Genomic DNA, 12381 nt, shown 5'->3' with positions numbered 1-12381 from the left:
AGATTGTTTGTATGTTTGTTAAACCAAATAATTTTAAACTCATAAATGTGGAGAAATGTTAATGAGCACAGTGGTGAACAGATGAACAAAAGAGCTGTGACATTTGAAGCTGTGGACTTTGAGTATTTTGACCTGGTAGAATACTTCTCTTCAAGTGCTTATTTCTTTTTAAATGTACAAAAACCATACAATTTAACTTAACAATGTTTAGCCAATTTTCATTTTATGCATGTAATGTAAGTCAGTTTATCAGTGAAGGCAGAAGTCAAATCTGCTTCATTTTTAAAATGCAAACTATGGGAATTTGTGAGGCTCTACAATGGCAATGAACACAATGACAGTGTTACAGCTCAACACTAGAGGGGACTAAAGACTAACAAACACATAGCATCTCTACTGGGCCACAAAAAGACACACACACACACACACACACACACACACACACACACACACACACACACACACACACACACACACACACACACACACACACACACACACACACACACACACATTATTTCATCTGTATTCCACAGGATACAGACAGATGATGTGTAGTCCTGGGATTTTCAAACCCAAACCTTCATGCAACAATTTAAAATACAGATTTTGGTGTAGTACCAAAAGCATTTCAAGACAAAGTCAAAATCTACAGTCCCAACTGGAGAGATTTAAATCCAGTGTGAGAACTGCGTTAAAAAAGATTTCACTCCTCCACTTTGTTCCGACCTCTCTGACATTGAACAGTAGAATCATAGATGGCTTACTTGATGTTTTTAATGCACAGCAAGTCTCCGAGCAAAATATATATAATTATACTTTTAAAAGCCATTTAGTAGTTCTTAACTGGTTATGCTGATAGCTCTAACAATAGGTTTCTGGACAATGGGTAGGCCTCTGATGTGTCCATCTTTTATAAAACAGTCCTTAATTAGACAGAAAGTCATTAAAACTGTATGGATTTTGGATTATTGCCTTATCAGGCTATTAAAGAGATAGCTATGCTGCCTGGTAATTGAGCTGGCCCCCTGACACACAGGGAAAAGGTCCTCATGCTGTAAGACTCACTGATCAACAGGGGCTCCACAGTTTCATTATTTTCTCATAGAGCGTCATCGTCCCCTCCGAACTTCTCGCGTTCCCCTCCACCGCTCCAACCTTTTCTTGCAAAGGCATAAATCAAACGGGGAGATCAAAGACAGGAAGTGCTGGGGATGTGTTAATTAAAGATGTTTGTTCTTGATACAGCTTCCCCTCGTTAATGAACAGTCGATTTGGTTCCCATAAAGATGTCTCACACACACGGGGAGGAAATTGAGGTCCCAAAAAAAAAAAAAAAAGAATTAATGGGATGCACTGATTGGGCCTGTGATAGAAAGTCAGGGAGGGTTATCACAGAGAGAGCAAATGTTGATTATGCCAATGTGACACTATTTGAAAAACTGTTGCTCGAGTGGAGCTAAAACATTTCAATGCAGTTCAAATTTGAAACTACTATTGCTGTTCATAAACAGTCATTCATTCTAGGCATACCTTGGTGTTAGTGCAGGCATGTGATGTTGATGAATCCAGAACTTGCTGTGAGGCAGTGTGTAATACATAAAACACTTCAGATGCTTGGAGAAGTACAAATTGAGGTATGGCACACTGATGACAGCCTAGTACTGCTTCCTTTTTGTTTCTACATACTGTATATTTTTACATGTGGTGTTAAAGCGGTGTAACTGTACATTTCTAGGCTGCAGAACAAGCTGTTAGCACAATTGATTAGGTGAGCATGTTAGCAACCATTTGTCTATTTGCACATCCAGCAGTTGCCGAGGAACCTTTGTATTAATTCAGTTTCATATTTGTGGTTGGCTGATAGATGCAAATTCAATATTCACTGTCTTTCAGCTCGTTTTTTTTTTTTTTTTTTTTTTTGCTTTCCAGTGATTCCTGAAGAAATGATCTTTTGCTGTGAAATGCTCCAATATGGTCACCAGCTAATTGCTAACTTTGTCTGTTGTTTATTGTTGCCAAATTAGTGTAAGTGGGTTTTTTTTAAAGCTTTTTCAATGACATCAGGTGCCTGCTACAGCTAGAAATGAAGCTGATGAAAACAGAGGTCAAATTTGAACTATGAAACTCACAATTTATTGAGAAGATATTGACAAGAACAGACAAGGCAAGTTTGTAATGTGCAGAACAACATATTTTTAACAGTTTTTTTTTCTTTTTACCACCCAAGTACAATCTTAATTTGTTTGGTTTTTGTTTATCTGTTATCGCACTACCAAATCCACTCAGATACATATTAATTGAGTTGATTCACTTTGGTGTGTTTAACTTTCATTTATTAGTGTGCTGATCTGCTCAAGATGGATCCTACTTAGTTGACTGACACATTAGTTGAATTTGTTTTCATTAGCAGTTTCGTTAACCATTATTTCTTGTTTCCTATCAAACTTTTTCTGTATCTCAGGAGTTCAGCAGTGTCATGGAGACAAGGCCATGATCGTGTTGCCAAAGTGTTTTAGTCACCCTCATTGGAGGGTGAGAGGGAGAGTTGGGAATGAGTTCTTCTGTTTGGTTTATTGTTTGTGCATGTTAAGTAGGATTAATTAGCTTGAGTGGGCAGTGAGTGTTTATATGCCCTTTGGGAGAATCGTGTAGAGGTAATTTTAAATCATTGTACACAATGTATGTATTAGCTGTAGTCTTCGTTGCACACATATCCCATTCCTGTATTATAATGGTATGGAGAAGTACCTTTATATACTGGGAGAATTTCAGTGTTTGTGATTTTTCAGTGAAAAACTGTATGCCACGGGGAATTTGTATCACTCCATTCAGAGTAAGTGTACCTTTTTTGAGTGTGACAATCAGGTGAATAACAAAGCTTCTGTTTCTCTTGTTCTTCATCCTGCTGGTCATGTATTTCAGACATCATCATAACTGTTTTTTGGTTTTTTTTAAGTGATTTTCTTAGATAGATTAGTAGAGACGCAGACAGGAAAGTAGGGAGAAGAATAGGGGGGGGAAGACCTGCAGTAAAGGGCCGTGAGCTGGAATCAAACCCAGGCTGCTGCGTTGGGGACTATAGCCTCTGTTTTATGGGTCGCCCGCTCAACCAGTTCAGCTATCTGGGCGCCTGACATCTTGCTGTTAAAACCTTACAGTCCAGAGCTTAGCAGAATTTGAATTTTCATACAGCTAGCTGTTTCTCATAAGGCCTCAATATTGATATGTTGGTCCATTGCAAAGAGGTTCTCTCTTCGGCTCTCTTTTTTCATCTGCCATTTATGCAGAAGAGTCCTGGATTGTCTACTAAAGCGACAAATATACTAAAATTTAAAGCTTTTACAAGAGGTCCTTTGTTTGCCTACAGCACTCTCTTAGTCATGATGTGTTTCTGTGTGGTTCACTAGGCAAAACGGTACTGACAAACATTTGTTGAGGGATGTATTACTTATCACAAGGTAATACATCCTTCAACAGTTTCAATGTCAGAAAAGAGGTAAAAAGGAAAGTCTGCTGTTTACATGAGTGGAAAGAACTGGTGTCACTAAAAAACAGTCTTATTGATCTCACCTGCGAGTAAAACACCTGGTAAAACACTGATTTTCATCGGTTTGTTGCAGCAAAATGTATTTATATGTAATCTGTGAGAGGCTGCCGCGCTAAGATTACAACACACCGTAGCACTAATCTGCACACAATCCACAGGGGATGACAGTGTATTAGCACTTTTCCCTGGTGGCCAAGGAAATGTATACGGATGCATCAGTGCTGTCATGCGTCCTGCTGGGTGACAGTAGCGAAACTGATCCACTGGGCTGTTTGCAACCTTTAATTGCAATTACACCAAAGTGAAAACAATCAATACAGCCTCCCACTGCCTCCCCCTAAACCTCTCTCTTTCTCTCTCTGGCTTCTTCACCGGCTCATTTTTCTTCTCATGTTCCTGTCCTCATTTTTCTTTGAGTCTGCTTCTCTCTATATATCTGGCAAAAAGGTGCCATACAGGCGTTGGGGTGATGTGGTTTATGGGGGCTGGGACAGGATGGTGCGGCGGTACCACGCTGCTGAAGAAAGATGATCTGCTGCAACTACGAGTGCCTGATTGGTCCGGTAGAGTATTGTTCATCCATCTCCGTCTTGCAGTGGTTGCTGCTGCTTTCACCTCTAGCTCCTTGGCTCTTCGCCTTCACTTCTCCCCTCTGCCTTGGTCTCAGCTGCTGCTGTGCTGCCAGGTCCCAGCCCTGGGTTGCAGCAGTGATAGGGTCTACTGGAGTGGAAAAGGAGGCTGCTGCTCCAAGCTTCCTCCACTGACTGATAGAGGGAAAAGGAGAGGTGATTAAAAACTGACCTACCATACTGCTTCATCCTTGTTGCACTGTGTTCCAGTGGCAGGGGCCGTCGCACAGCCTTCAAGTGCCAACACCAACAAGTTAACTGAGAAATCTCATTATCATTCCCAACTGAAGAAAATCAGGAATACCCACCATGAAATACACTAATGAAATTAGCTTTAGTATGAACTGAATAAATAATTCATAAACCTATGCAGTAAGTAAAAAGCAGCCTTTATAGTGATGTCAGTGTTACACAGACAAATCTAATTAAAGCCGGCAGTGAGAGTGTGCACAGATGTTTTGTAAAGCATGTTTTTATTGCTCTGCACATTTATAACTGTCAACGCTGTCAACGTAATTATTCTCAGAGGGAAAGAAGAGAAAATAGCTATATGTCAATTAGCACAATTTAAAGAGCATCAGTCAGTTTGAATAGGAGCTGTGAAAACAGTATCTTGATCATTTACAGACTAATGCGTCACTGCATAAATTGCCAGATCCTTTCATAGCATTACCAGTTTTTCCATAACATAATAAATTATCAAAGGTAACACCAGACAGATATGTTGCAATGAGGAATTAATGTGGGCAAATTGGGCTGTTTGATGTCTGCAGATGATGCGAGTTGAACAACACGGTTCTGATGTTTAAACAAACCTCTGATTTCTAAATCTATTGTGTATTCTGTCAATCTTCTTTTTTTATTGCCACTGACAATTGGGGGTACAGACAGACAGAAAGCAATCTCACAGCTCCACTGATCTGTGCAATATTACTTTCATGCATGACTACTGTCTACATTATGAGTGGAAGGTAGAGAGGAGAAAATTAACTTGGACCTTAATAATTTTGAATAGTCAAAGGAAATGAAGTTAGAATGGTGAGTGTATGGATGGTCACTCTGCTGTTCCTTTCACAGAATGCACGTAATCAAAACGTTTCACGCGATCGTCATTGTGATAAAAAGATATATTTGGAAAGTTTATAATATCATACAAAGCTTGCTGGGGCCTTAAAGAAAGCCTGAAGGAGGGATGAGACAGAGCGGCGTTTTATTTAACTTTATGCAATGCTTCAGACCTTTCACCTAGCATATGGCAGATGGTGCACATTCACTGAATTTGCAGATAATGTTTTTGGGATCCAATTTTGTTTTCCTCTCCTGCTTTTCTAGACTGGTACACTCAGACATTTTCATCTGGTTTCACCTAAATTAGACACTGATCTATTCTTAAGAGCAGTGGAGGGCTTTACTCAGCTCTTGCCGTTGTATTTTCTTCCATCCTAGAGCGCTAACAATATGAGTAAAAGCTATTGATTGGGGCCCATAAAGCCAGCCAGTCATTAGGTAAATCATAAAAAGGGCATCTTAAATGTTTATATTGAGATTATTTCCTGTGTCGCTCTTTGAATTGTATGACAAAAATACCAGGTTCACCTGGATAGTTTTAATACAGGTCTAAAAACTGCATATTCCCAATTTAATAAAAATCAATGTGAAGTGAAGAACTGAAGTATCCCAATATGTATTCTTCATGGTCAGCAATAAAAAACAATTGCAGGCAATTTAATTTTCAATTACCACTTCAATAAAAACTCATTCTTTCATGTCATTTATGGACTAGGTGCCCATTTTGCTAAGCCTGTATCTCATACATGCAGTAGCACAATACAATTTACTTTCTCCTTCTTCTCAAGTACAGCAGAACACTCTGCAGCAGACCACCAATGAAATAAGAGATAGAGCCAAAGAGGCGGTGTGGGGCTGGAGTGAGGCCTGGATGTGAATATTTAATTAGCTGTTAATGAAAAGAAGTCATTAGGATTAATTCCTCCTTAAGGCTAATTTAAATGTTCTTTTGTGCTTCTCATGAGAGTAGAAGTCTGTGCAAAGGACGAAGGTGGAGCTCCTCTGCTGCCCCATAATGAGGCTTCTGCTGTGGACAATGGCCAATCACTCAAAACTGTGTAGCCGTAATAAGCTCACAAGTCATCACCAAATACATAAATTAGCAGTGATTCTGAGCAGCTTGTTTTGCTCATGAAAAATATAAAGAAGTAGCGTGATCATTAGCTTACACCTCTCAAATATAAAATGTAAATGTAGCTGTGTTGTTCCAGTCGTCAGTGCTGAAAGAGGATCAGCCTGGGAGGCAAAATACTTGTAACAGCACATTAACTGAAACATTTCGCTGGTTTTGCCTCATGCCTCGATTTGAGAAAATGTCAGCACAGTAAGTGCAAAATAAGTCTAAAGGTCTTGCATTACCATCTTTCCAAACATCTCGTGACGCTGGATCAAGCCTGAGGCTGTGAATGCACAAAGTTTGTGGATGATAATTTTGAAACTTTTCTTTCAGGAGCAGAGAATCAATCCTGCAGCAGAGAGACCTGATGCTGTATTGAACTGGAGACAGATGAATAACCCATGTTCAGACACAATCAAGTACACTAAGAGGCAACAGAAATAGCAGTGGTGCAATGACACTACCTCCACAAATTGCATTCCACCATGACTTTCATCTGAAGCCACTGGACACTGCTATCAGTGGTGTGAGATATAATGGCTTGGCCATTTAGCAATAGCTCTAATAGACAGACTTTGTCACTGAACAGGTGTATGTCAAACTTGAGAATCAAAGCAAGTACGGCTATTTTCTACCTATGACTATTGCTCTACTATTGCTTCACTATTCCTCTATCCATTGCAGTGGTGTGCAAAGGAATTCGGCAGGCAGGCAATTCCCTCAAGAGCCTAACCTGGCAATTGCCTACATGAAAAATAGATTCATGGAAGGTTGTATACTTACAGCCTGAGCATTACTTGGCATGATTTGCTTTTGAAATACGCAGCAGGAGTGTAATAACAGGTTACGAGGCACGCAGAGAAGCATTACCCTTACAAAGCTGCACATGCCTAAGTATAACATCACTTGAGGGAGAAAGCACGTTAGCGAACGGCGTCATAAAGAGTCATTGCACAACTGGGAGTATCGAATCTTTGTAGTGATGGATTCCCCTGCTGTCAATAGAGGCGCCCTTGACTGATAATGATCATTGCCCACTAAGGTGGTAGGTATTTGTCTGGACTGGAACCTGCAGATATTCATTATTAGATCTAACGACCACCTGTCTGTGAAGACCTTGTCTGTCACCTTCTGATGACATCATCGTCTGGACCAGCGCCAAGAGGAGACAGCAGTTGCTTGGAAGCGGGTTCTAAGTGTGGATGGGAAACAGACACAAATCAACGGGGTCAAGAGCCTCTTGCTCCCTCTGTGTCCAGCTTGCCCAACGATAACTAAAGAGACTTGTCAATGGGACCCCAGAGTGTATTCATATTCCCTGCCAGCTCCCTCCGAGTTGGTTGGCACACCACAAAGCCTTGGCCAAAGTAAAAGCCAGTCTGCATGGAGTGAGCTGAGAGGAAAGGAGGACACAAGAGAGAGGAGAGGAATGGAGAGATTGGATAATCTTCCCTTGTGTGTAAGCCTACCCTCACCGCTAGCATAATCCAAATGAAATATTAAAAGATACTCTACCTCACAAAGTGTTATGGAGACAAACCTCTTGTTTCACGTGCTAACATGAACTACTTTTCTTTGCAAGTGCTCCACTGTACTTTTGTTACAATCCTAAAAATATGCTGATTGGGATTAAAACTGTTTGCATTATTTAACAGTTACATGCAGTGCTAAACAACGATGTACCCCTTTTCTCTTCACTAGTTACTGCTGCTAAGCCTGTGAATCAGAATCAGAATCAGAATCAGAATCAGAATGAGTTTTATTGCCATTGTTCATGAGGTTCACAAACGAGGAATTTGACTCGGTGCAATGCTGCTACATTAAACATTTAACAAATAGTAGAGATAAAAATAAAGATAAAAATAAAGATAAAGATAAAGTAAATACTATAATAAAAGCTAACAGCTACTATAATAAAAACTAACAACTAAGTACACTGTACAACAAAAAAGTGACTAAGTGAATAAAGTGACCAGTAGCAGCAGGTGGTGGGGGCCACCACGTAGTGCAAATATTGTAGTGCAAAAAACAGTGGTAATTGTTGATGAGTCGGTGCTGAGCTGCTGAACATAGGCACTGCTGCTGAAGCTTGGCACTGGACATACACTGATCAGTCACAACATTAAAACCAGTCACAGATGAAGTGAATAACATTGATCATCTAATTAAAGTACAATGTTCTGTTAGGAAACATTAGGTTATGGCATTCATGTGGATGTTACTTTGACATGTACTACCCACATAAACATTGTGCTCGATCAAGGGTGTCAAACATGCTGCCCACGGGCCAAAATCGGCCCTCCAGAGGGTCCAATCTGGGCCGTGGGATGACTTTGTAAAGTGTAAAAAATTACAGAGAAAACATTTTTGTTTATAATCATTTCTAGACCATGACAAGTTGTTTTGATCATAAAGTAAAATACTAGATTGCTAGTTGTTCTTTTGTCATTTTGTGTGTCATTTTTGTAATATTTTGTCTTGTTTTTGATGTTTTTTGTCTTTGTCTGACTTTCATCGTTTGTCTCATCTTTTTGTCATTTTGTTCCTCATTTTTGTCATTGTTTCCTTTTTGCCTCGCTTTTGTTTTTTTGTCTCATTTTTGTTGTTTTATGTTTGACTTTATTCGTTGTTTTGTGTTGTCATTTTAGTCATGTTTTTTCTCTCGCTTGTGTTGTTTGTCCATTTTTTGTGGCTTTGTCTCATTTTTGTAATTTTTGTCTTGCTTTTGTCATTTGTGTATTTTTTTGTCATTTTTGTCCATTTTTTGTCGCTTTGTAGCTTTGTTAATGAATCTTTTTAGTTGTGTTTCATGTCGTTTGTCTCATTTTTTGTCATTTTGTTTCTTATTTTTGCCACTTTGTGAGTCATTTTTATAATATTTTGTCTCGTTTTTGTTGTTTTTTGTCTTTTTTGGTCTGACTTTTGTTGTTTTGATCATGAAGTAAAATACTATATCATTCAGTTCCGGATGCCTGTGACTAAAAGTTTGTACCTTTTTGTAGACACTCTGTCAGCTAGAAGTTGTAATGTGTAAATGATAAACTGGGGCATAATATTGTTGAAATTTCACTTATTTTTCTGAGGAAATTTCAGGTTGCCCATAATGTTTTGCTAAAAGATATTTCATTAAATGTGAACATTTTCAGAATGTACTTTTTGGCACTCAAACTAAGGAAAAATTTGGAGTTGTGCTTATTTCTAGATTATCATGCTGTGATTTTACTGGTCTGGCCCCCTGGAGATCAAATTCAGCTGAATGTGGCCCCTGAACTAAAATGAGTTTGACACCCCAGTTCTAGACCAAGCTTACACACACCTGGCAACAGCAAAAACTGCTCAGGAGTGGCCTAAGGAGCACAATAAAGAGACAAAGGTATTGATCAAGCTGCCAAATTCCCCACACCCAGGAGCTGATGAAGCATCTGGGGGAAGCACGTGAAAAAGTCAGATCCACAGAGACCAAACCCACCCACTGGAAGCAAAGGATCTGCTGGAAGGAGAAGTTTGGGTAGCCTGGCAAGGCATGTGGAGGACAAACATCGCATTAGCAAAAATAAATAAATAAATAAGAAGAAAAAAACATTCTCCAAAAGGAAGAAAAAAGTAACCCCAAAAAAAGGAAAAACAATGTTGCCTTGTGCTGCTACCTGTACCTGTTCACCTGGCCAGTCAGGACCAATTATATTTGATACTCCACCTACTCACTGAATCTATGAAAGAGCTGCTCTTGAAGCTCCGCCTCTTTCAGCTCCAGAACAAGATGGACTCTTGGAAGAATCTCTGACAGGTGATGGCTTCTTTACATTTAATGTGTTTCTAACAGGTTGCCTGTTCCAATTACACACATAAACTTTACTTCAGGAAGTACAACTGTGTCTGTAGCTACTGGAATTGGAAAACCAAACCATTTAAACAGATAGACAAAATGGTGTGGTATCATTGTCCACCTTTCTACTCAAAAGGCCTGCAGTAGTCAGACAGGTAGCTGGTGCTTCTGCTGCTACCATCCTGGTGCCAGACACCACAGAACAGCCTCGGGGGTCCTGAGTCCAAATCCCAACAAGTCAGAGCTGCTTTAGTGGTACAATGAAGACTTACACAATGTTAGGCAGGTCTATCACGAACGCCTCTGAAGCTATTGACTGTTATTTTCAGCAACTTTTCAGCAGTACAGAAAGACTTTGCATTTCCCATAAACAGATTAACTGAAATGAAGATTATTGCTGGCATATTTCATTAGCTGTAGCTTGCCGTCTCATTAAGCTGCTAATGCAGACAAGGAGATGGGGATATAGAAAGCCAAACACAATGACAGAAAAGCATGTTTATTTGCATTCTGTGTACTTCTACAAGACAAAAGCTTCAGAATTAGGATGTTTGCCAAAATTAAATGCAGGCTGGAGTGTATTCCCCAAATTGACTAAAGAGACAGCTACTATAGTTACTCTAAACTCTTGCTACTCAACTTAAATTTACTGCAGGAACTTATAAACCTGTGACATAATGTATTTCATTAATTTCTTCTCTTAGGCTTTGGAAGGAATACTTCCCAGGTATGATAATCTTTGCAGAGCTGACAAAAGGTTAGAAAAGGTAGGTGCACATTGATTAATCTATGCCTTAGTCTTTGTGTTTTGTGGTGTGGAACAATTATTGTTTCAGGAGAAGTTTCAAGAATGGTATATGGAGTTGTGGAGCGGTGGGACTGTTGGTTCCTGGAGTGTTTTTCCTTATTCTGTATTCCCAATTATTTATTTATTTTTGTTCAATCAATGCTTTAAGGAATATATTTGTACCAAAAACAGACACACTGGATTATCTTGTTTTAATTTTTCTAACTTTGTTTAAGAGATGTTGCCATCATTTCGGCATAGCATAATTAAGCTGTAGAAGTTCTTCAGCTGTGACTTGTGAAATGTTTTCTATAGTCAATTGATGCAGTAATGCTGCATTCAATGACAATTGGGAACTTCTGGGAACTTTTCTAACTAGTACAAATGAAAGAAAACATTCCCCATCAGCATTCCCCAAAATAGCAGCCTAAACAGTAAATGGTATATTTATTTATTACATCCTCTCTACATTTATAGATTTTGATACCTAAATGTCTAAAACAATTAGATGATGTACCTTTTGCGCCTTTCTTATTCTTCTCAGAAATTTATACTTGTTATTTTAAATGTAACGCACCACCACCTTCAGAACCAGGTGTGCTTAAAATAGTTACTCCCACTTTGCTGTTCTGTTGCAAAAGCTAAAAGAAAGACAAATCTGCATTTGGCAGCATTCAAAATACTTAACTTCAAGCTAAAGTTAGCTCAGTCTTCAATAAAGGTAACGGAGTCTCAGTTATGTACACTTTTTAAGAGTTGACTATTCACGGAAGAAGATGTTAATGTCATTTTATACATACATATATATATATATATATATATATATATATATATATATATATATATATATATATATATATATATATATATATATATATATATATATATATATATATATATATATATATATATATATATATATATATATATATATATATATATATATATATATACATATTATGGGAGCATTAGAACTTCTCATGTATATGCCTTTTATATTCATAAGTCTATGTAGAAGCACACAGGAGGTGCTGGCTGTCATTAATGCATTTTGTTCCCTCCTATTGCCATCCTTTCAGTGCTTCTCTGCTAAGTGAAAACATCCCCTCTCCCACCTCTTTTCCTCTAATACTTTTATCTTGCATGTAGTTTTTTTCATTATTTATGTTCAAGTATGATTTACATATATTTAGTTTTGTTAATGCTTTGAGCGGAATGACATAGTATTATGTGCTTTTTCAAGTAACAATAATTGAAAGAATACAGCCCTGGCTTCCTTTTTTATTGTTAGAAATAATACTGCTTCAGAGCACACCTTCATAGAATCATTGCAGCATCAATGACAGATTTGGTTGAAGTGTAAGACTGTATTAAAAGACCATACAATCAGCTTAAGAGTGAAGG

The sequence above is a fragment of the Amphiprion ocellaris genome, chromosome 5 (genome assembly GCF_022539595.1).
Source record: "Amphiprion ocellaris isolate individual 3 ecotype Okinawa chromosome 5, ASM2253959v1, whole genome shotgun sequence".
Lineage (NCBI taxonomy): Eukaryota > Metazoa > Chordata > Actinopteri > Pomacentridae > Amphiprion > Amphiprion ocellaris.
Note: the sequence above shows the minus strand (reverse complement) of the source record.